The 23668-nt window shown below is 34.6% G+C and overlaps 1 protein-coding gene across 5 annotated transcripts in view; it reads right to left on the minus strand.

The window, feature by feature from the left end:
• FUT8 (fucosyltransferase 8) overlaps positions 1-23668 on the minus strand; it is a 78964-nt gene that overhangs the window by 40645 nt on the left and 14651 nt on the right. For 3 of the 5 annotated variants that reach the window (XM_090140845.1, XM_090140841.1, XM_090140844.1), the window contains exons 2-6: positions 20680-20756; positions 9966-10032; positions 6755-6890; positions 3744-3875; positions 3410-3552 (exon numbers count right to left, since the gene is read on the minus strand). The gene's annotated coding sequence lies outside the window, so the exon portion shown is untranslated. The remainder of the gene's footprint in view (positions 1-3409; positions 3553-3743; positions 3876-6754; positions 6891-9965; positions 10033-20679; positions 20757-23668) is intronic. The other 2 variants (XM_090140842.1, XM_090140843.1) reach the window with 2 other exon arrangements.

Here is a 23668-nt window from a genome sequence, read left to right on the forward strand (position 1 = left end):
TTTTAAAAATTCCATGGTAAACTTAGCAGCCTCGTTTATCACCACCAAAGAGTTTTTACTCAATTATAATTTCACCTTCATTTTTTTTCCAATTTTATGAATTCTTTTTTATATTATCTTATCATAAATAATATCTTATAACTAAACAATCATAGCCATTCTAACAAAATATTTTATTATTGCAAGCACTCTGGCCTAGGGTCAGTTGTATCACAAATTAAGCAATTGCAAGCATGGCAAAGACTGCTAGGAACAGTTTCAAGACACACAATCTATCTTCCTTTCTCGTGGCCTCTGAAATGCCCATTTAAAATTAAAGCCAAAATTCAGACAAACACAGCTTCTCTCTACACTTTTCCACTGCATTTGCTAAAGAAAACAATAAACTCTTAAAAAGAAAGAGAAGGAGAAATTTCAAGCAAGCCTATGTGGCACTATTATACTCACACACTTGAAAATCTAGCTTGAGCTCATAAATTTAATTTTTAAAATGATGTCTCTTCTGTGTTAAAACTACCAAAAACATTTTGACAAGTAATATGAATAAAAGTATGAAATTGCCTAAAAAGTGCCATCTCTCATCTAAAAACACTGCAACCAGTAAAAAAAATGCAAAATCACCTCAACTCATTTTCTACTTGGCAAACTATTATTAAACAACTGAACCAGAAAACTCTAACATTTAATCAACAGACACATCCAAAATGTTCACAAGCATTTCTCCCACCTTTTTATCCTTATCCCATTTATATTCAATTTTCAAAATTACCTTTATTTCCAATTCTCAAATTTGTAAATCTACCAAATTTTCTCTGAGATGCTATCCACACCCACATTTTCCCAAATTATTCTTCTGTGTAATCATTCCTTCACCTTAATTTCTTTTTCCTTCCATTCAGCTTTTTCTGCTGTTTCAATTCCATTTCAAGTTTAGAGAAAAGATTTCCCAATAAGTTTATTCAATCCAAGACATATGCACTGAGCACTTACTTCCAGGTAGGAAAAAACAAAGGTAAAAATTAATTTAAAGTGAAAATTTTCCATGGTTATTTTGTGGGAGAGTTTCTGTTTGTATAAGTTTGAAAGAGATACAAGAATTCCACTTAAGACTAGTAAGATGGCAGCAGGATGGAAATGGAAAAGATCTGTAATACATCTCTCAGGCCCTTCCATCTAAAGCTTTTTTGACAATATGAATTATGATCTGACCTGTTTTCATTGAAAAGGTCAGAATTCCATGTTTTAAGAGCATGTAATCTTCTACAGATCCCTAAGATAGCTTTATACATTATTTTTTTTAAACTTGGTAGAATAAAATAATAATAATAAAGGAATACAGGCCATACTCAGAGCTCAATGAGGACTGTTACTGTAAGTAAAGCAAGCCTAGAGTCAAAACAGCTACCAGCAGGAGCAGTTAAACTATAAAGCCCGTATGGACTGAAGTTAAAGTTCTAAGTGGTAAATGTGTATGCTTGCATTTACATCACAAAAACTTAAAGTGAATGTTAAACTGAAAGTAAAGTATCACCTACAGTAAGCTATTTCTAAGGTTTAACTTAATCATGTAACTTTATTGTAAGAAACCAACATAAAGTGTATCAGCATTTAATGAAACAAAAAAGTTTTGATAAGTATTTGCTATTATAAATCATTAGAAATACACATTCATTAATGCACCAGTTGATAGGAAATGAAAGCTATAAGAAAATAAAGTCACGTTAAAATTTATTTACTGCTAAAAGCACATCATAGAAAAAACCTGTTAGCATCACAAATTTATTTAGACTCCATTAAAGAGAAGATAGAATATTTACCTAAAAATAAGTGTCTGGTTTAATGCCTTAAAAGTCAAATTGTTCATACTACACACGTAAGGCACAATTCATTATAAGCATAGAAAATGTTTTGTGGTCAAACTAAAAGGAAAGGTTTTGCTAAAACCACTACTTCACAGGAGTGAATGCAATGTTTACAAAACAACTAGAGGAAATGGTAAAGAGAATGCAAACTTACTTAAACTCATTTCTGTTAAAAATGAGAGACTGGGATGTATCTCCATAATCACCAGAAGGAAAATATGCATACAAGTCAAAGTACTTTTGTTACAGCAGAAATGATTAATTATGGGTGCATAGTATATCTTTTTTCTTTAATGTTTTGTGGTTATTTACAGATTAAGGAGATACTTAACATAAGAAACTTCCATGATTTAAATAAGGTTTTTGTTAACTTACTACTTGCAACATGCTTTCAATAACAAATTCAGTGAGAGAGTGGAGATTTCCTGCTTGTTTTTGCTTGCTGGCCAGAATTATGGCCCCAGAAAAGCATTGTGTTTTTCTTCGCAATATACAGTTTAAGATATTTTAAACTTGGTTCTAAGCAAGCTTTTGGCTCAACTATCCACTCTATTCAAGTGTACCTTACATAAGCTGAAAAGAAAAAAAAAAAACTATTCATGAAGCAGAATTCTTGCATCATTATAGCTAATACATACACCATTATATTTGATGGCATATACATTATCTACAATTATTTTTCAAAGTATGAAATATGAAACTCACTCCACTGTTAAGGGGTATAACACTGACTTTCTGATCACTAAACGTGAAACACTCAAAAAGCATGATACATTTCTTATACATGCAACTTAGATCGTACTCTCATCATTGTTAATTTCACCTAATACACAATTCCACCAACGAAATTATGTCCTTTGGAAAGCATGCTACTCTAAGTAAAGTACATTGCTCAGCTCTTAGGAAAAAACCTGCAAATTCTAACTCCTGTGTGACAACATGTGATGGCACAGTCTCTGACAAAGGATTGGAAATTAAAGTAATAAGATTAAAATGATGCTAGTTTTTGATGCAAATAAGCAAATAGCAAGTATTATGGGCTTAGAAAAGATTTCTTCAGTCAAAATCTACATCTCAATATGTCATGCAACCATGCCACAAAAGCCTGTTCATTAATTAAGTTTCAAAAAAACAAACAAACAAAACAAAACAAAACAAAAACCCACATCCACAACTGGTTTTCCATAATCCATTCTATACTGGAATACTGGTGCAAAACTCTTACTTCCAACACTTAAAGGCCTTCTTTAATTTTCTAACTAAATTTATACATTGTGAATCTACACTTGTTTTCTTACACGAGTATAAATTCTGGTTAGAGAGCTTAGTCTGCGCTTATTCTGTACCCAAAAGTGCATCTACAGAAAGCAGCCATAATCTTTCTTAGATTTATGTGCTATTTTGAAGAGGACAAGCTTTTCACCACAGGAGATTTACAAATTTTCCACATCTTCCCATTCAGATAAAGTCTTTTCATAATATATGGAATCAGAATTGTATACAACACATAACATACTGCCAGTATCTTGCATGAAACAAATACTTGCATTTCTCTCTTGGACTTCCTCTGTCTGATGCATCCCAGGACTGGATTTGTCTTTTTCATGGCCACTTTACTTTAGCAGTTCTCAATCATGAAAGCTCCAAATCTTTCTGCACATGTACCTCTTCAAATTGATGAGCTCCCATCCTATAAACAGAAGTTCTTATTATTAATCCTTTCCACTTGGTGTAGTTATACTTAAACCTACTCTACCAGTATCACAAGTAAAATAATACTTGCACATTATTCTCATCATCACAACCATTATCTACTTTGTAACCCAGCTTCCATTAGAATCCATTATATTTGGAACAGTCATATCACAACATCATCTTTACCTAGAATAGGTAACAGATGCAGTCCATAAGGAATTGCACAAATATTTGTTCTTCTCGAATCTAATATTCTTCCTTGCAGCATGAGTCAATGTCAAGTCACACTTTCAGCCACTTCCTTTTCTAATGCTTTTTCTAGAATGCAGACATACATTTTGTAGTATTCCATATGTACACTTCATTATTGTGTAAAGTTACTCCTTTTTTTCTTTCTTAATTTCTATTTATATGCATTATAGGAAATAAGCAAACATAATCACAAGTCTTATTTATTCTTACATCCATACCTTCAGCTTTACTACTGCTTCCATAAAAGCCTAATTGTATATCTCTATGGATTTCTCCAAGCAATGTGCAATTTTCCCTTTGTATACTCCCTTATAATTTTGTGTGAGATGAGCAGATTATTATACAATCAGCAGATTATTCTCTAATTAAACATTTTCTTAATGGAATTCACCACCCATTTGAATTTCATTGCAAGTGCAGATTTATTCAGTAATGAAGCCTTCATATACTATAATTTCTGATTTCAGCACAGAAAACTCCCTTGCAGGAGGGAATACCAGCAGCGTGGGATTTTTAAGCAGAAAGTATACATAGGACATTGAACCTGAAACAGTTCAAGAGGAATTTAGAATTAACCAAAGTTAAAACTTTTTAAAGGTAGACAAGACATCAACTAAACATTTCATGTAGGCAGTTACTGATACAATTTTAAGCAAAAAAGAGGATCATATCTTAGAAAGAGAAACGGAGCTTAGTTTCCAAATGCCTCCAAGGTTCTCTCTCAAATGCCTAGATAAAAAGTAACTGGGATTTTTCTTTCAGAGAGAAAAGAGAGTGAATGGTCAGAATGACAGGGTCGTCTAAGAAAATTATATAGGGAGACTCATTTTAATATGCAATGAATAAAGCAGTATTCGGTTTTACAATACCTTTTTAACTACTAAAATAATACATTAACCAGAAATATAGCAAGGTAAAAAAAACTGTTTCTCTTCTATTAACTAACCAAATGCCCTTCTAACATACAGTTATCTTACTAAATGAACAGCACAACTACATAAAAAGAAAGGTTTATTTATTCTTGTTTGATTACTCTATTATCACCATACAAGTCTAGTCTAATATAACCACAGCCAAGGACAAATTATTAAAAATTCAAACATCAAGCATAATCTTTCTCCAGAGTAATAAGTTAATAATCTACTGATAGCTCTTGCAAATTTCAAAAAGTGAGCGTAAATCTGTGTGGAAGTGATACTGTAAAAGAACTGTCTACAAATGTTAGCAAGATACAGTAACTTTATATTAAAAAATAAAGGGTTTCTGATGATAAATTTTTATTACACGTGCAAACAAAGCCATATCATAATCTAAGGCCTAGGAGTTTAACCTAGACAAACTGATCTTATGAGAAGGGGAAAGGAAAACCTACACTTATAAATGTGAAGCACTAAAGGAACAAGCTATCGAAACAGATGATTTAATGAACTAATGGATTCTCTTCCAGTTACTCAATTTAAATTGAAGCATCAAAGACGTTTACCAAAAATAAACGAGTCTACTAGAGTTTAAAAATAACTGAGTTTTGGCCTGCACAAGTAGGTAGGACTTGACAACAACAACAAAAAAAGCACATGCCTTTCTTCACAAAACTTAAAACTTACTATGTTCTTAATAAAACATTGAACTTAATGCCCATAGTTTCATGAAATACTTCTGGGAATCAGTAGAATACCACTAAAGCAAAGAAGACCAGTCTTCTTAGCCTACATAATAGCCACATACCAAAATCTTAGCATGATCAATAGCCACATACCACATCACAGATCTTGAAGAGAGAAAGAAATCAGAACAAGACTGCATGTAATACACTGCTGGTTAGCTTCCTCCAGCAGCTGAGGATTTACATTAACCAGCAGTCCCCGTGTCAGCACAACCAGTCATGATGTGATTCAAAAACAAAAGTTGTGATTAAGCTGCATGCAAGCTACACATTAGCTATCACTTCTCAGAAGCATAGATCCCAAGGCTCTCTAGCATGTCTCAGTTAAAATGTATTCAACAATGCTTACTGAACTTGATAATCTCCCAGACAACCTGTTAGCCACTAGGACCTAACTTTTTATTTTGTTTTCTTCTCCAAATGCCACAAATTTAAAAATAACCTAATGCCCTCCAAATTTTATCTGACATTTTTCCTTATATCAAATTGAACTTCTCACAGTAATTAGGAGCTTTAAGAAAAGAACTGATTTTCCAAAGGTACTTAGAATACAGCAGATAACAACTTTCATACTACATATAGTCCCGTGATCACATTTGTTGTTTTTTTTTTTTTAATAATGGGATGCTTCCCCCCTCCTCCAAGAAGTTACTTTCCTCCATAGTTTTGCATTAGAATCCAGGTTTATAAGAATCATACATGCAAATTCTTCACTTTTGTTTCAGTGCTTTGTTGGGAATGAAGTACAAGCTGCCTCTTCTGCAGTTACATAATAAAAGTTGAAGAAACAGCATGTAAAGCAAACTACTACATATGCAACAGCACTACTTTAAACAAGTCAACAGACTGAAAAGTATCTACAAGTCCTTGGCTAGCACCATATGAAATTTTATGTAAATTATGTAGTACATATAATATATACAATCGTATAGAAACATTAACCTCTTACTGGCATTACAAAAAATGCTGGAAACAAAACTGCAAAAAATTTTTAGCCATAGTTCGGTGATGACAAAGATGCACGTAGAAAAATGAAGGGGAAATAAGCCTGGTAGAAAGGAAAGATAAAAATACAGGTTACAGTAGCAGTTGTGTATTCTGAGATACAATGCCAGGTGGAAACTATTTCTTGAAGATAGGTATGGAGCTCTTCAGCCCACCAACACTGAAGAACTGACTATTAGGAATGGGCATTTGCCAGAGGCAGCAACTGGAGAAAACGGTGAAAGATACAGATGCTGTTGGGGGACAGTGCTGCTAACTGGCACCATAATCGCAATACCTTGCGTGAGGAATAGAGTGGTAGGGGCAGGAACAGACAACCTCTAGCTAGTATATGATCCTTTCGTTCTTGCTGGTGCTGAAGCTCTTCACCAAATCTTCTCTTCCACCAGCTTCTGCACATCACTCCATAACAGCTGCAAATACCAGAAACTAGATCAGAGGTAGGATCTTCCTTCTGCGAATGGCATCAAAGCAACGTGCAATATCTAAAATAAACAAGAAACTTAGCACCAGCCTGTTTACAACTTAGCTGGATGTTTAAAAATCAAGACAAAATAGCAGATAGGTGAGTAAGCTGAGTTTGTAATTGTTATGCAAAAATTCATGACACTCAACAGCCATAAGAAAACTCGAGTTCTATTTGCAACCAGGTGGTTTTGCAAACTCCTGGTATAGGCAAAGCTGTACCGTATTCAGAAGCTGGAAAAGTCACAGAACTGAGCTAAAAGCAAAAAGCATTCCTTGCTACACGTGGGAGAGTTGGAGATTGGGTGATTTGACAACCGAGCAACAGATATGCCAGAATATGATTTCAAGTGGGCCATTAGAGAGAAAATGTCTGAAGTGATCATTATTGAAGTAAAAAGATTCACTTGGAATCACTATCTCATAATTTAAAATGAACTATTTTCTACAATGCATTTACTACAAAAAAAAAGAAAAAGAAAAAGAAAGAAAGAAAAACACTGTGAAAGACTGATTGAAATACTAACTTTGACATATGATAAAAAAGTAGGTAACTTAATTTTAACAGACTGTGCCACATCTGTAGAAATTCCTCTTGGCTCTCCAATTTTCTTTTAGATGCTATTCTGTTTTCATAGATATTTCAGGACACTGAGCTGGCCTGCATTAAAAAAGGGATGGCCAGCAGGGAGAGGGAAGTGATTGTCCCCTCTACTCAGCTCTTGTGAGGCCCCATCTGGAGTACCGCATGTAGGCCTGGGGCCCCCAGTACAGGAATGATGTGGAGCTCTTGGAGCAGATCCAGAAGAGGGCCACTAATATGATAAGAGGGCTGGAGCACCTCTCCTATGAGGAAAGGTTGAGGGGAATGGGAATGAGGCTGTGGATGCCCCATCCGTGGAGGCATTCAAGGCCAGGCTGGATGTGGCTCTGGGCAGCCTGGTCTGGTGGTTGGCGACCCTGCACATAGCAGGGGGGTTGAAACTCGATGATCATTGTGATCCTTTTAAACCCAGTCCATTCTATGATTCTAACTTTACACTCCACAAAATACAGCAGAGACACCTGATTTATAAGCAATGAACTAATTCAAGTATGGCAAGCTATACTTGCCATTTGAATTAGCAGGTTTACATTGCCTCATTTAAACTGCTTTACAGCTTTTGTAGAGCTCTAGGCCACCAAAATTTGACTGCTTACTGTATCTGATCTTGGCTATCACTACGGTAAAAAGCACTGATCTGTGATGTTGGTTTTTTTTAACTCAAAGATGAATAAATTGAAACACTCAAAATTACTTCCCACAGTAGCAAGGCCATGAATAAACCAGACTGTGAAAGCTGCAAGTCAAAATCTCAGACAAAGCTGGCAACAACTTTTCCTTTCAGAATTTACATAACATATTACCAAAGGAGAATGACATATGGCTTTAAAATGTACTGTGTTTAAAGCATTTTCTGAACATATCAGCATTTTGTTTAATTTTATTTAATAAAAGCATCAAGGATTAAGATTACACTGTTGTATGGGAACTGTTTTGATCACAGCCTGAACCTCTGATTGATCACCTGAGGCAAGCAATGAGTCAGCCACGAGAGCATAAGTCTACACTTCTTGTGGATTGGGTGTTTTTTTTTTTTTCCTGCTTGTTTTTGTTATTTATGGTAGCAAGTCACAGTTGTATTTAAGCCAGAAATTGTTTATTCAATTGCTGGCTTATTGGCTTACACCTTTACAGTGACTTCAGGCTACAGTGACTTCAGGTGGAGCCTAGCTCCACCTCTCCTAGATCCCATATAAGTGTTGACTCCCACTGAGGAAAGATCTCTTTCTGGAGATCGCTCCTCATGGAGTTTATTGCGAGCCTACAACATTGTGAGCATTTTTCATTTGCTATTTTTCCACCGCAATAATCCTACTTAGACTAACCTTTGTACACCTATTGATTGTACAACTTGGTCCAGTAAAATATGTCCAAGTACAGACTGATCTACAATGACTGCTCTAAAAGTAATGTCTCCTATTTTATCATGTTGGCCCACAATGTAGGAAGCGGATGCTAGAGATATGGCAGTAGAGGCTGAACGTTCCCACCAGTATTTTATTACATGTTGTTGCCACGTAACAGATGGCAGCAGAGAGGCCACCTGACAAAATGATGCCTGACGTAGACATGCCCATGAAGCAAAGTTGTGTAATTGAATTCCTCCATGCTGAAAAAATGGCACCCATGGACACTCACTGACACTTGCTGAACGTTTATGGAGACCAAACAACAGATGTGAGCACAGTGAGGCAGTGGGTGGTGCATTTTAACACTGATGTGAAAGACAAGCCATGTTCCATACAGATTTTTACAACCCCCCGTTTAAAAGTCAACATAGAAACTTGGAATTAAAACCTAAATGGCAGCAGTAGAAAGTGGAGGAGAGGAGCTTCCCCAAATATCCCAACATTATTTACATAACTCTCTACCTTAGAGTACTCAGAAATGAATTCCGGTTTTTTAAGTTAGTTTTGCTAAAAATCAAAGATTTTACATAGAGAAGTACACTGAGAAGACATTTAAAGTTCTCCAGCCACCAGCTCCAGGTTCAAGGGCCAAGTGACAATAGGAAGAAAGAAAATAAGACAGAAAGGGCCTCATAAACCTGATCTTAGATAATACTGATATTCTCACACAGAAAGTAAATTTTTAATGAAAAAAATCCTAAAGAATACAGGAAGGCAGATTTTAGCTATGAAATGTAATCACCCACATAGATAAACGGATGCTTAACGCTAGTAAAACCCTATGGTATCTTGTCTGAGTCAAAAGACAGGATTTTACGAACCATTTTTATGCATTATGGAACAAAAACACTTGAAGATAGGGCAAAATGATGTTTAAACTGCAACAGCTTAAATACAGTGCCATAGCAGGAAAGCTAAGCAAAGTACTCGTATAAGCAGTTACTACGAAAGACCTGAAATCATTCCCTACACCTATGGTAATGGAATTCAATAACTAACATATAACTTACATGTTATCTTGTCACTTTAGATTCCATAGCATGAGAAGAGACCATCACCATATGTTTTTCAACAAGGCTGCAGAGAGCATAATAACAGATCACTAAATATGACTTCTGCATCAGGTGACATCGGCATCCGTGTACGAGAAAGTCAAAACTGACGTAAGCTTTCTTAAATAAGCAAAGCCAAAAAGACATCATTTGAATATGACAGTCAAGTGAATTTTACTTATTTATTAAATAATTTCAAATTGACATTAAGGACAGTGACACTGAAAAAAGGAGACAAAAAAACATAACCAGCCATACTTGAGAACATTCACACAACATTATGGCGTTCTACTGCTGTAGCAGAATAAGGGTATTTTTTTAGGTCATGATTTTCAGAAACTTATTTTCAAATACTAAATATTAAGGAGAGTATTGATTTTCCTTTAGGGAAAGGAAGTTGTGACCATATATATAAGCTGTAACTGGTTATTTTATATGCCCAACATTTTAAAGTTTTCTTCTTTAAGTTACTCATATTACAAAAAAAAAAAACAACAGTCCTTCATACTTCTATGCAGCCTTACTTATAAGTTGTCTAATACTTATGAACAGACTAAGATTTCTCAAAGAAAAACTTGCAACAACAAAAGGCAAATTAGCTAAGCTGAATTTATCTCACTGTGGTTCACACAGATGGCTCCAGAGAAAAGGAATACTTCTGATCCAGTTCTCATTAACTAAAATACCCTGAGTTGGAGAGCTTTGTTTAATCATTTATTTCGGTCATACGTTAGAACCTAAACTTTTAAAAACATAGATGCAATTGAGTACGCATTTTAAGTATATCAGCCTGCCTTTACTTTCAGAGCAATGACAGGAGACATAGGTCTAAATTAGCACTGGGTGACCAGAAGTTCAGATCCAGTGCATAAAAAAAAAAAAATAAAGAAAGCAGCATACTGATCTGCTTTTTGTGGCTCCATTAATACTTCTCAAACTGCAAGACATTTCTGATGCTAGGAAGAATAACTGTGTGCTTACCACCAGACTTACAAACACCAAAGAATCTATTTCAAATTATTTAATTATTAAAAAAATAATAATAAAAGAAACTCAGTTATAAATAAAAATGCATTGTGAGAGCACAGAAAATACTTTAAAAATATTTGAATATTCATATTACAATACACAAAACTAAATTATTTATGCCATAAACAGCAACAACTGCTACACAAAATGTCTCAGTTCTTTTCCCTAAGGAATGTTCCCTAAGATCGGGAACATTTAAGGCCACTGTTTTGAATTATGCCTTTAATGCAGTGAGTTGAATTGAACTCAAAAATTTCACTTAAAATCTCGCTTTCTCTTGAACCAGAAATGAACTCAAAGCAATTCTTTGACATTTTGCTAAACTTGAACCAACACACATTGAATTAAACTTAAAAATTTGCTGGTTATTTAAGTGCATAAGAACAGTTTCAGTGAAATACAGAAAAGCTCGGGGCAAAAGGGAAGGAAGAACAATTTCTTTTGTACCCAATGAAGGTTTATGTCTATAAAGTGTAAAATAGTTCGGTTGATTTTTTTTGTTGTTTCTGTTTGATACTTTCTGTTGTTGTCATTTTATGTTTTTAAACACTGCGTAAAAATGATGTTGATGTGCTGTACTGAATAGCACATAACCATTTCTTCATGAAATGCTACATTTGTAGGCTTATTTTGTTAAATTCAGATCGTTTCCTTGTTTGTTATTTGTTTCAAATGCATTATCTATCCAAAGGTAGACCTCCTCCCAGATCCCAATCCATGCTCATCACTAACTTTCTTCACTCCCACTCTGCGTAAGAGATGAGCACACGAAAATTGACACTAGGTCACGATTACTTCTGTGTATAATGCAAAAGTTTTCAATACAGTCTATTTAGAAAAACTCCGAGTCTCTGCTTTCCTGATAATTTATTCTTACAATGAATTACACGTGATCCAGCACAGTTCCTTGAAAAACAACCATACATTCCAGTTTTTCCTGTTCCCTTACTGAGTTACAAGTTCACAAGATGTCAGTTTCTCTTATTACAGGACATCTTCATTCTCCCAGCAGTGAGTGTTGAAAAGCCTTGCAAACAACAGAAAACAAAGTATAGTTTATTGATCAGACCACTAGACAAACCAATATAACACACTCGGGCGCATACCCAACAACTCTTTCTCAAAGTTTCTCCAGATTTGCCTGGTACAAAAATGAAACTTAGAGATCTTTTGCCTCCAATGCAACCTTTGGAATTCTTTTAAAATAGGATTCTGTTAAATTTGTCATCTTTTTTTTTTTTTTTTTTCCCCCCCCCTGGTACAGATAGCAATATACTTAATTTTATAAAACAAAATTCTATTAAATAAATATAAACGGTATCCGGTCCTAATAGATTATGACCAATTGAAATAGAGCTACATCCTATGAAAACAGCACTCACATTACCAGTGAATGGTCCTTATATGTTTATCATTCTGATAATTCCAGATGACTTTAAAATGTTCAGGAGATTATTACCAATAATAAAACAAAGTGGGACCAAAAATATCCTTTTTTTTCTGATAATAAACACTAGTTTCCCCTAAACACTTTGAGCTGCCATCAGTTCTATCAAAGCAACCTCAAAAGAATTCTCATAATTGACACTTCTCTTTTTTTAAGATGTAGTTTAGTGATCATCTGGTTCTTAGCTTGTTACAAAATAATTTGCTCACTTAGGAAAAACTTATTTTCAATCTGTTCCTGAATTTTGTATAATAAAATGACAGGGGGAAAAAAAAACACCCAGAAAAAACATTGAAGAATCTAACTGAAAACTGAATGAAATAGTTCAGAGGAAAAAGGGGGTGAGGGAGAAACAGCACAATACTTCATGCCTTCAGGAGTCTTCAGTAATCACATTGAGCAGCTGAAGAAAGATAATCAATTCATAAATACAACACTTTTTTAGATGAGTAGGACAGTTCATTACTCATCACAACTGCCTAAGAATTAGATGAAAAAAAATCAAAAGCATTAAGCAGAATAACAAATTACATTTCAGAAAAAAACGTAGGTGTATACAAAAAGAAAAAAGAATAAAGCATTTGTTTGTACTCTGAATGCTAAAAAGCATAGATTCTAAATGCGAAAACCATTGTATGCTTGTGGGTATATACTCACTTTAAAGGTCACTAAAAAACAGCTGAAATACAAAACACTAATGAAAGTAGCTGGCTGTGACTTGGTGAAAGTCTACAGATTTGAACAAAGCATACCTGCACGGACGTACTAACTTGCAAGAACATTCTGTTCAAATTATCAGTCAGTTAATTCTTCTGATGCTTCTTTATAGCCTATTTTGAGTCTCAGTACATACAGTGCTAGACAAGATCTGTAGTTGTCAAGAAACCATACAGAATCGTATTTGGCATGCATCAGGGAAATATCTCATGCTCTCTGTCATCTACTCCATCTTCAGATGATTTGTATACAACCAGTTACTAAATTATGAAACAGTAAATGTAAAGGAAAGGATGAAATGTAGTCAATGAGCAATCATTCAATATAAGACAAATGGGAAAACAACAACAACAAAAAAACCCACAACATAGGAGTGGAAAACTTGGAGGGATTTACAGAATTCAAGCCTGAAAGATCATTGCTTCAAAAGGCACATATGTGGAAGAAACAAGCAGAGTGAGGCAGTGGGAGCACTTATGTTATTAAGATACTTCCTGAAGCCATTAAAGTGCATAAATTACATTCCAACAATTCTGTGAACAGAGCTTAAATTCCTTCGTACTTAGCATCATTCTCTGCTATGCTCTCTGCTCTAGAAAACCACCAAAATATCAACAAACTCTAGTATTAATTTTGTTGTAAAATGCCCCCAAACTCAAGAGATTATTTTATACTGAGCACATCCTACTGACATACCCTGGGTTGCTGCCACAGCACTGAGCAGCAAAATACTAAAGACCATAAGTTACCAGCTGAAAAACGTTGGAATTGTTTTAACAGTTCTGTGATTCTGTAGTATGTCTGGAATACATGTACATGCTATCACTTTTGACTCAAAGTGTATGCATCAGAACACAAGCCATTTTCAGAAATGGTTTCAAATGTACTGCAAAGTGCTGACATGGAATGAATGTTCAATTTACAATTTGTACAAAATAATTTTAGATGTATCAGTGCTAATTATCTTCCTCCCTCCAACCAAGCTTAATAATTCAGGTTCACATACAAATTATTTCATACTGTAACACAGTTAGAGAAATATCCACAAGGTAATAGCTACAATTACTAATTGAAAAACAGAGGTTCCAAGTACGCATAAGTAACTTTTCTGGAATCCCCTGGGAAAAACAGGTAACAAGCTAAAAGAGCATAAGAAAATAAAGAGTGGTAGATTGGGAAAAAAAACAGAGTGGGACAAAATTAGTGCAAGTATCTAAGATCTGGATGTTAATTGAAAATACAAATAGTTTAGTATAGAGTTTAGTTTAGAAAATATTTTAGAAAAGTACAAAAACCATAAAATATTTTGAGTAAAATAACTTCAGAGCATACTCTAATAGCATTGCTATATTAGAAGAAGTTTTAAGAACAAATCTACTGTTACCAGTGGCAGATTACAGCACACATACACTTGTCCTTGCCCTCGTTCCAGCTCCTGTTCGTAAGGTCTTCCACCAACAGAAAGATGTCCAGTACAGGTGACATTCAAGAGACATCTTTACCATTGCCTAAGATACAATTACTAGCTGGCTTTGCAACGTTCTGAGGGGTACTAATCACAGCAGTAAGGAATTATGAAAACTCAGAGTTCCCATAACTCCATTAATTACTTCTTAGGATGCCCTTCCGAAAATATCTGTGGCTCCTTACACTAGTTTTCACTGCTACCCTTCCAAAGAAACATCACCCTTCTCAGATGAGTATTGTGTACATATAACAAAAGCACACATAATTCTTCCATATTTGCTTGACTTCAGCAACTACCAAATCAAGCTGAAATGAAGACAAGATAATCAAGGAGAAAGGATGCATGATACAGATGGTGCATAAAAATCACCAACTGCTGCAAGCATTCATAGACCAGCTGCACAGTGCTGAGTGGTGCTTTTGGGTCTGTGAGGAAAAAAAAAAAGCTCTGAGTTATAAGATCATTCACTGTTACAGTCATAGGACAATGAGCAATCTCCTCACATCCTTCTAATACAGGAAGCTTACATTCGTGCCAAATATGACTGCCATATAACACCACTGACAGCAGTCAAAATCATTTGGTAACATGGAAAAGTGGAATGATTGCTCTCTGGAAGTTTGCAATCCCAGACTACTATCAGTCACCAGATAATCAATTGGAAATTGGAAATATGAACTAAATAGAAATCACTCCATATAAAGAGATATTAAATGCATTACTTCTTATGTAACATGCAACTGTAATATGCAGGAAAAAAAAAAAAAAAAAACAACATTTTAAGGCAGTGGAAGTTCTAAAATGAGATGGAACAAAAGTGAATAGATATATATTCTAAGCCAATCTTAAATGCAGAAGTAAAAGGAATACATCCTATGGTTAAAAAAAGAAAATTATTAATATTAATTAACGTGGTTGGGCAGGAAGAAGCAAAAAGCAGTCTTAAGAACAGGATTTTCTAAAAACCAATTAGCATTTTTCTTGGAAAAGCATATATTCATTGGCAGAATTACAATGCAAATATTTGGTCACAAGTATTCTACACTTAGTCTGGCAGGGAAAATACTTCTAAAGAGAAAAGAGGAGTGATAAAACTACTGTAAAAGATGATGCAACACGACCCTTTAATACGCATTTGGTTGAAAAGAAGCTTGTAATGCCTCAAGATAAGGACAGATTTCACTGTATTTAATATCCCTGTTACTGTTACACATTATGTTTTACATAGAAGTTGGTGTAAAATGTTACCAGTAAAATGCTGAATTTGGCTAAGAGTGAGACACTTGCTAAGATGTTAGCAAAAAGAAACATGATACTGAGAAGCGTAATGATATGACTGCGGTGTTCTGTAACACATTCATTCCCTCAGCAGTAAAGTAAGATTTCAGTTCCATTTTCAAAGTCAATGACAATCTTCCCTTTTTTTCATTCTCAAGTGGACAGGATTCTATACAGTCCTGTTGCACTGTCACTAATGCATCATGCTGATGAGCCTTTATACATTTAAAACCACATGAGACGCTTAGAAAATTCCTCTCTCAAACTATTTTCTCCTTTTTCCTGATCAAAATCAGTTTTTCAAGCATCTAATACCAAATACCATCTCTAACCTTTAAGAGTTATCTACACTAATATGTTACTACATTTGGGACCGCACATTTGTCTCTATCCAAATGCAAGTTCTTCAAATAAGCCTAACTAACACAGCAATTTAACAATTAGTGATCTATTCCTATTATTACTACTGTTACGTAATTAAACAGAGAATTTTACACATTTATTTTGAGCCATAGATTATTTCAGCCATTATTCAGCCTTAAAGGAACCCTCTTGAGGGTATGAAATTTCCCAGTTGAGCAACACTGTTTTTATTCATTAACCAATTTTAACACAGTTAATATCAATTACAACAAATATCTTTAGGAAAGATCAACCTGATCAAAAAGTTGGTGTGAGCATCATTGGGATAATTTCAAGTGCATCACTCCATAATTGGCAAGGCATTTCATTTTTTCTCAGCCATTTTAGACTTGGGTTTAGTTCAACATTTCTTTAAAAACAGAGCAAGACACCGAAAAAAAGCCACAACTGATGTGCAAAAACAATTAACAGGTTCTGTCAATTTCTGAAGAGTTTCTTAGCTACCATTTAATAACCAAAATGTAAACACACTACAATACTGTAATACATGTAATATGATTACATCATACTATATAAAAAAGAAACTACTGAATGTTTCTATATAAAAGTAACCCTGACATTTATCTACATTTGACAAAAACAATTTTTTTTTTAATCTTCTCCTATTTTTACTTGTAGCTGCCAGCTACCAGAACAGAGTCAAAAAGACCAGATCAAAGGGAGCAGGTTTATGGAACAAAGAATTGGCTACCAAGTAGATCTGAATGTATTATCAGAAAAATTGAATTATCACACTGATGCAGATTTTTGTCTTTATGATCTTCATTTGGGTATTACAGATGCTGCATACATATTTGGGTGCATGAGAGACAATGACATTTGGCTACAACAGGTTAAAATCTTTAAAATAGTCAAATTATAAAAATTATAAAATGTTTCTGATTGAAGAAACGGACATGTAAGTTTTCATTTTATTAACATTCTCAAGCTGCATCTCCCAGTTATTGACATATTACAAGTATAACCTGTAAGAAGTTATTCAGTTATTTAGGTTAATTAAATGCTTTTCAATTCCAAAATAAGAATAAGTTATTATTTCATACATATGTTTATTTCAAGTAGTAAGTTCATATTTGTACACCTCTTGGTTTATTCTTGCCTATTTCCTCTGATCTTACCTCCTTAAATAATTCCTCAATATTTCAGTCTTAGTTTGGTGTAAAAGACCAACTTCAGACATTATAAATGGTATAAGTTATCAATTATACTTGAAATTTGATTTTTCAGGCACTATGAAAATACTTATTTGCAGCCAGATAATATCCATCAGAATAACTTCTCATATTCCCATTCAATGTTTAAGATCCGGAATATTTAAATTTAAATTCAGATCAATTCATGATCTAAAGGTACTTAGACTATTAGAGAAAAATGTTTCATCCAAAAAATAAAAATCCAAAACTCATTGTAATACACAGAAAGATCACATGCTGCTTCTGCAAGCATGAAAGATACTAGACTGAAACTTTAGAAACACACGGGGATGGTTCAGCTTTGATCTTGGTAAGAAGAGCTAAATAAGCAACCTACTGCTTTAGAAAGATCTTTTTCTTTTCCACTGGGGATCACATGTTGATACATTTTGATACATAGAAATAAAAAATATCTATTCAAGATTTCAGGTGCCCATTCAATAAACTGAAAACTCAACACATACAAGCCTTTTTCAGGGAGTATTTATCTTCAAAAGCCTATCATAGACAAAAAAAAAACTTCCAGCATTTCCAATAAAGGATTAAAATGTCTTTCAGAATATGAAAAATTCACCATTCATCTATTTTAATTAATTGCAAAATTGCAATTCATTGATGGAATGGATTAGACTAAGTATGAAACTTGGCTTGAAAATAAAGGAAAAGACCACCAAATATATTCATAGATCTGAGAAGAGTCAAGGGAAAAAAAAAAAAAAAAAAAAAAGGTAGACAGATGAAAAATTAATTTTTTCCCCAGATTTTGACAACAAAGAATAGTTTTGAATGCAATCGTTACATAGTTGACCCAGATACAGGAATTGAACACAATCCCAGACTGAATAAACAAGTAGTAAGGAATAGGTATCAGTTTTCCTCTATTGCTTAGTTGCTTTTCCTCGACCTACCAGCACTACCAAGATGTGAAGCTCAAATAAACTTTCCTCCAGTCTAATCTGCGCCAGTATTTGAGAAATAAATCCAAAACCATCAGCTAAACTGATGCCCCAGACAGGGCAATTTTCAGGCCTGTACAATTCCTCTTAATTGCCTTTGGCAAAAATTGACAGAAAGAGCAAAAAGGAGTTTCACATAGCTCTAAACCTCTGTGTTCCTTTAGTTAGGATAGAAGGACTGATTCTCTAACAGAGGAACAACTGCCACCGCCACTGACAAACCAAGGAAGCGTGAGCACAGTGCAAACTGACTACAGAAACTAAATATAAACAACATCCAGGCTCAAACTAAAAACAAATATAGATCACCCTTTTAACTTCACAGTGCTTTGTAACATCAACTACACAAGCAAGCCAAATGGGTACACAAAAAATATGTAAAAAGACACAGAGCAATTGCTGTATTATGAATTTATAGGGCAGCACATTCAAGGGATCAGCAAACTCTGATATAGATAGTGCAAACCATTTACTGTAAGTTGATACATATTTACATGTGTTTACATATAGGGAAGGAGAAAGTCTACTACAGATGTTGTTGTTGTCTGCTAAGAGATTTTCAAAACTTATTCTCTGTGAATCATTGTTTCTATTCAGTACTGAAAGGTCACTCCCTACTCACAGCAAAGACCAGGAAAAATTTGGCAAGATTACCTAGTTTTAGTCCAACACTGTCACAAAAGCTGTATTCTGTTCTACTCAAAAGTGACATAGGCTATTTCTGGCCTAACAACTTTGACATACCCTTCCACAATTTGCTGGGCAGATCTACTGACTTCCTGCTGCCTAAATGGTCAGGTTATGCTCTCACACTCATTGCTACTACCTGCACATTCTCATTTTTTCCTTTGCATCATTTTAACATTTTCTGAACTCTTACCTGAGCTAATCCAACCCACTAACTCACCTTTTTGCTAGGTTTCTGACATAAATCAATTCACAAACGGTTTCAGCAGAATCAGAAATAGAACAAAGTGAAGCGAGAGCAGTGTTCAGGAAATACAGCCAACATCTTCCAACTGCGGGCTGTTAACAATGGCTAACCCAATTTCAGGAAACCTATCTCCATATTCTTGTTCTGTTTTGGCCACAAGATCCTCAAAACTCTTTTGTTGTTGTTTAGGTATTTTGTTTTTTAAATCATCCATCAAATTCTCAAGAAAACTTCAGGAGTTAATTCCATATAAATAGATCACGATCATTCAGAGTACTTTAGCTCTCTTCAGATAAATTCACAATCATTACTGAAATTGTGTGAACAGTAAAAGCATCTCATCTGCAACAAACTTGCTCTGGGATGGTTGTGAAACTCAGTTTTGAAAGTTCAAGAAGCTGTTGCAGTCTTCTTATCCTTACCATAATTACTAATGTTACTGATCATAAGAGTCTTTCCTATAGTTGCATCAAACAAGAATAATGTCATAATAGGCTTGGGTTCTAAGTTCACACCTGAATTCACATTTCAGTGACGTTCATTTCACTCTATAATCAGTATTTAAAAAGAAGATTTTAAGATATATTTATTATTATTCATTTATTTAAATGCATGTTACAGCTCCTGAATAAACCTTCAAAAGCATATGAACGTGTAATATTACATTTTTAATATCTCACTATTTGAGGAAATATAGCCTTGGATTTAGAATATCCCAAAGTACACAATTATTTCCAGCTGCAATGATGTAGTTGCTCACAGGTCTGACAGAGAAACCTGGGAGAATCAGATGTGTGTATAACTTCTACAGAAGTACTGCTTACCTTTGAGAAATGCAATATCTGCAATTCAGATACAGATGAAAGGACCCAAGAATAGAGACAAAGGACTTTGTACACATGACAGAGGATACACCATGTATCTATACAATAATTTCACTTTTTAGAGGGGATAGGGAAAGAAAAGGAAGGTGAAACAGGTGTTCAACTGACCCAGTTTTGTCAACAATCTGACATTAAAAAAAAAAGCATTCTTCAAACTGAATCCACAAAACATCTAGCAAAGTGCTGTGCTGCAAAGTTTGCCTTCTCCAGCTGACATTGATTTGCCATTAGAAAGGCATTTTTCAGTTGTTATTTAAGAAGCACAGTTCCTCATCTAGTTCCATCACATTAACCATTGTCTTTGTGGCAGCAATATCACAGAAATAAAGAAGTATCTACTTACCAACAATAATTCCTGTTCAAATTAATACTTTCCAGGACTCTTCTTCCTCACTTTCATTTTGAAGCCTAGTTAATTCTCTGAAAATAGAAGAGGAAAAGAAGATTGTTAGTTTTTACCCTTTTTCTTTTTAAATCTTTATATGCGTTTTCATCCTTTATCCACTACATACAGTAAGAGATGCATGTAAACATCCATATTTTTAAAAAGTTGTTCTGTTTTATGATTAGACAACCGACATGTCTCGTAACTCCCATGAAAACAGAAATCAATAGACATGAATAATCTTTTTTGATACTGCAATTTGAAAAAAATAGCAGTGTCTGCTTCACTCCCATCCTCCACCTTTCTCCCCTTCCCCCCCCCCCAAAAAAAAAAAAAAAGTATAGGCTTTCAAGGCAGCTGGGAAACAAACTCAGGATGTGAGGGGAAAAGAAAGCAGCGGAGTAATTCTTTGGATATATATAGCCAGGCCTGGGTGGGGGAGGAAAAGAACTGCAAAAAATTATAGGCCTAGGATTCTAAAACACAGTCTCAGATGCCAAAATAAAATAAACTACTCAAACTAAAATATTTGCTACAAAGGCAAAAATAGGATCTACCTTTAAACAACGTATAAGAAAATTAAACTGGTCTGTTTATATTTTAAGTAACATACATAGCAGACTCTACATACTAAGGAAGCATATTGTCTTCAATAAAATCTTACTTTTGAGTTCTCAAGGCATGGAGTTACTACATCACTTCATAACCATGGTCTCATTACCTCAGAAAAGCTGCATGCTACTGAACTAAGTGTTGCTTGCTGACCGTTGAAGAGAAAAAGCAATCAAAAGCTGCAAATATCAGACTTCAAGATAGTATAAATTGGATATTGAAAAAGTTAATTTGTGAACTTGACTTCAAGGAAAGGGACAAAATTGGGGAAGCTAGCAAAAAGAAAAATAAATAGGAAACTAATTAAAGTAACAACAGTGCCAGGAACAGGAGTGAAGAGAAAATGATAAATGCATTTGCTAACTGTCTTTTACTGCAATGAGAATTCTGCCAAACTAATCTTTTTTTTGCTTAAAAGTCATTAAGTGGCCTTATATTTTGAAAAGTTGAGCAACCATACAGGCAACCCTAAAATAATTTCACAAGTAGTAACATGGAGAATTTTTTTTTTTTTTTTGAGGCCTAATTCTGTACTTTTTTTTTACTCATGTAATAAATTATTTAAAATAAGCTTCATCTATAAGGTCAGAGCCTGTGAACTTCCAAAAATGGAATATCTGGGGTGAGATGGCTTATTTTCATTGCCGTTTGAGATTGATAGTTTCAGTTTACTTCAGCTAGAGCGGCACTCAGTACAGCCATACAGCTTTTCCTTTAATAAGGATCTCAGAAATCCAAACAAAACATGACACTGTTACCATACATAATAGTAAGAACAAAAGGGCTTTTTTTTTGTGGGGGGTTTTTTGGGGGATTGTTTTTTTGGTTGTTGTTGTTTTTTTTTTTTTTAGCTTTCCAGTAAAACCAAGTTATTTTTACTGCATCTCTCATCACAGAATCATAGCTAGAAGGGACCCTTAAAGGTCACCTACTTAAGTTGCCTGCAATGAAGAAGGAGTCATCAAATCAGTTGCACTACCTGCTTAATGAAAATGGAGAGCTGAAACTATCACCTAAAGGTCAGCCAGCAAGCTAAGCAAAACTGAGTATGGAACCCATCTGTACCAAGAGGAAGCCTTATAGTGAAATAATAGAGCACAGCCCACAGTGATGATTAATTCTAATTTCATGAGGCATCATGCTTTATCTTCTTAGAAGTTCATATTTACAATTCCAATAACAGGTAAGCAGTACACTGTGTGAGACATACATATGGAAAAATAGATTGAGGCAGATGGGCTCATAGTAAACATGAACTGACAACATTAACATCTTATGTAATGAAAAGAATTCTTAGTAAATTCACAAGTTGATTTATCTGCAAGCAACTTAATCAAAGGCAGTACCAAAAGGCCAGAGTCACGTGAGGCTGGATCCAAAGTCCAAACAAGTTGTGAATATTGCTAATGGAATTTGAATGGAATTTTAAAAATACACAAAACATGAATGCAAAATAGCAAAAGAAGTGAATTCAAGGATGCCAGCCACACCACAGGTCCCTGCAACTACAGGGTGTTAGATGAAAATATTCACGGCACTTCAGGAATGCAGAGGAGAGAAAAAATTCCAAATATATCAACCCTCCCTTTGCCATATGACTGGGTCAAACATTTAAATTTGATTACAGATATCAGACCCATACTCCAGGCCAGGACTACCTTCCCACTGCAACATGAAGAATCACCTCACTCAAAATCCCATCTTTGGTCAATGACGAATTGCCTCTGCTTTGGAAGAGAAGGAATGAAACAGCAGAACATAAGTTATGCACCACAAGGACAATAAGTAAATAAATAAATAACTATTCCCCCCTGTTCCATGCAGGCTATCAGCGGAAGCCTTGAAGGACAGACTGGGGTAAAAATTGGACTCATTACAACCAACAGCAATCAAGTCTTTTCTCAACTTCCCAAGATTTCCAATATTCCAGAACCAATAAATCTCAAATGCTCATCTATAACTTTTGCCTCTGGGTTTAATCTTGTCATCTAACGTAGCCTCTACGTAATTGTAGAAAAGATCATATGAAACCACTGCTTTTCATTCTCACCATTACTAAGTTTTCAAGACTAAATTTCATCATCTGATTTTCCAGAGTTTTGGAACTCAATTTCTCCCTCAGACATATTTACTTTGTGCTATCTCTCTCTCCCATGCACTCTCCAACACTCAGCAAAGACTATTCTTATTTCTTCCCAGCTTCACTTGCCAAATTCTCTTTCATTCTCTTTTAAGACGTTGAGTTCAACTTAAACATAATCCCAAAAATTATTTTCTTTCCTGGGTCTTTTGAGAGACTCAGTCTTTTCCGAGTGTGAATGATCAGTATTACAAA

This window comes from Phasianus colchicus, chromosome 5 (genome assembly GCF_987193195.1).
Source record: "Phasianus colchicus chromosome 5, bPhaCol1.hap1.1, whole genome shotgun sequence".
NCBI classification, from domain to species: Eukaryota; Metazoa; Chordata; class Aves; order Galliformes; family Phasianidae; genus Phasianus; species Phasianus colchicus.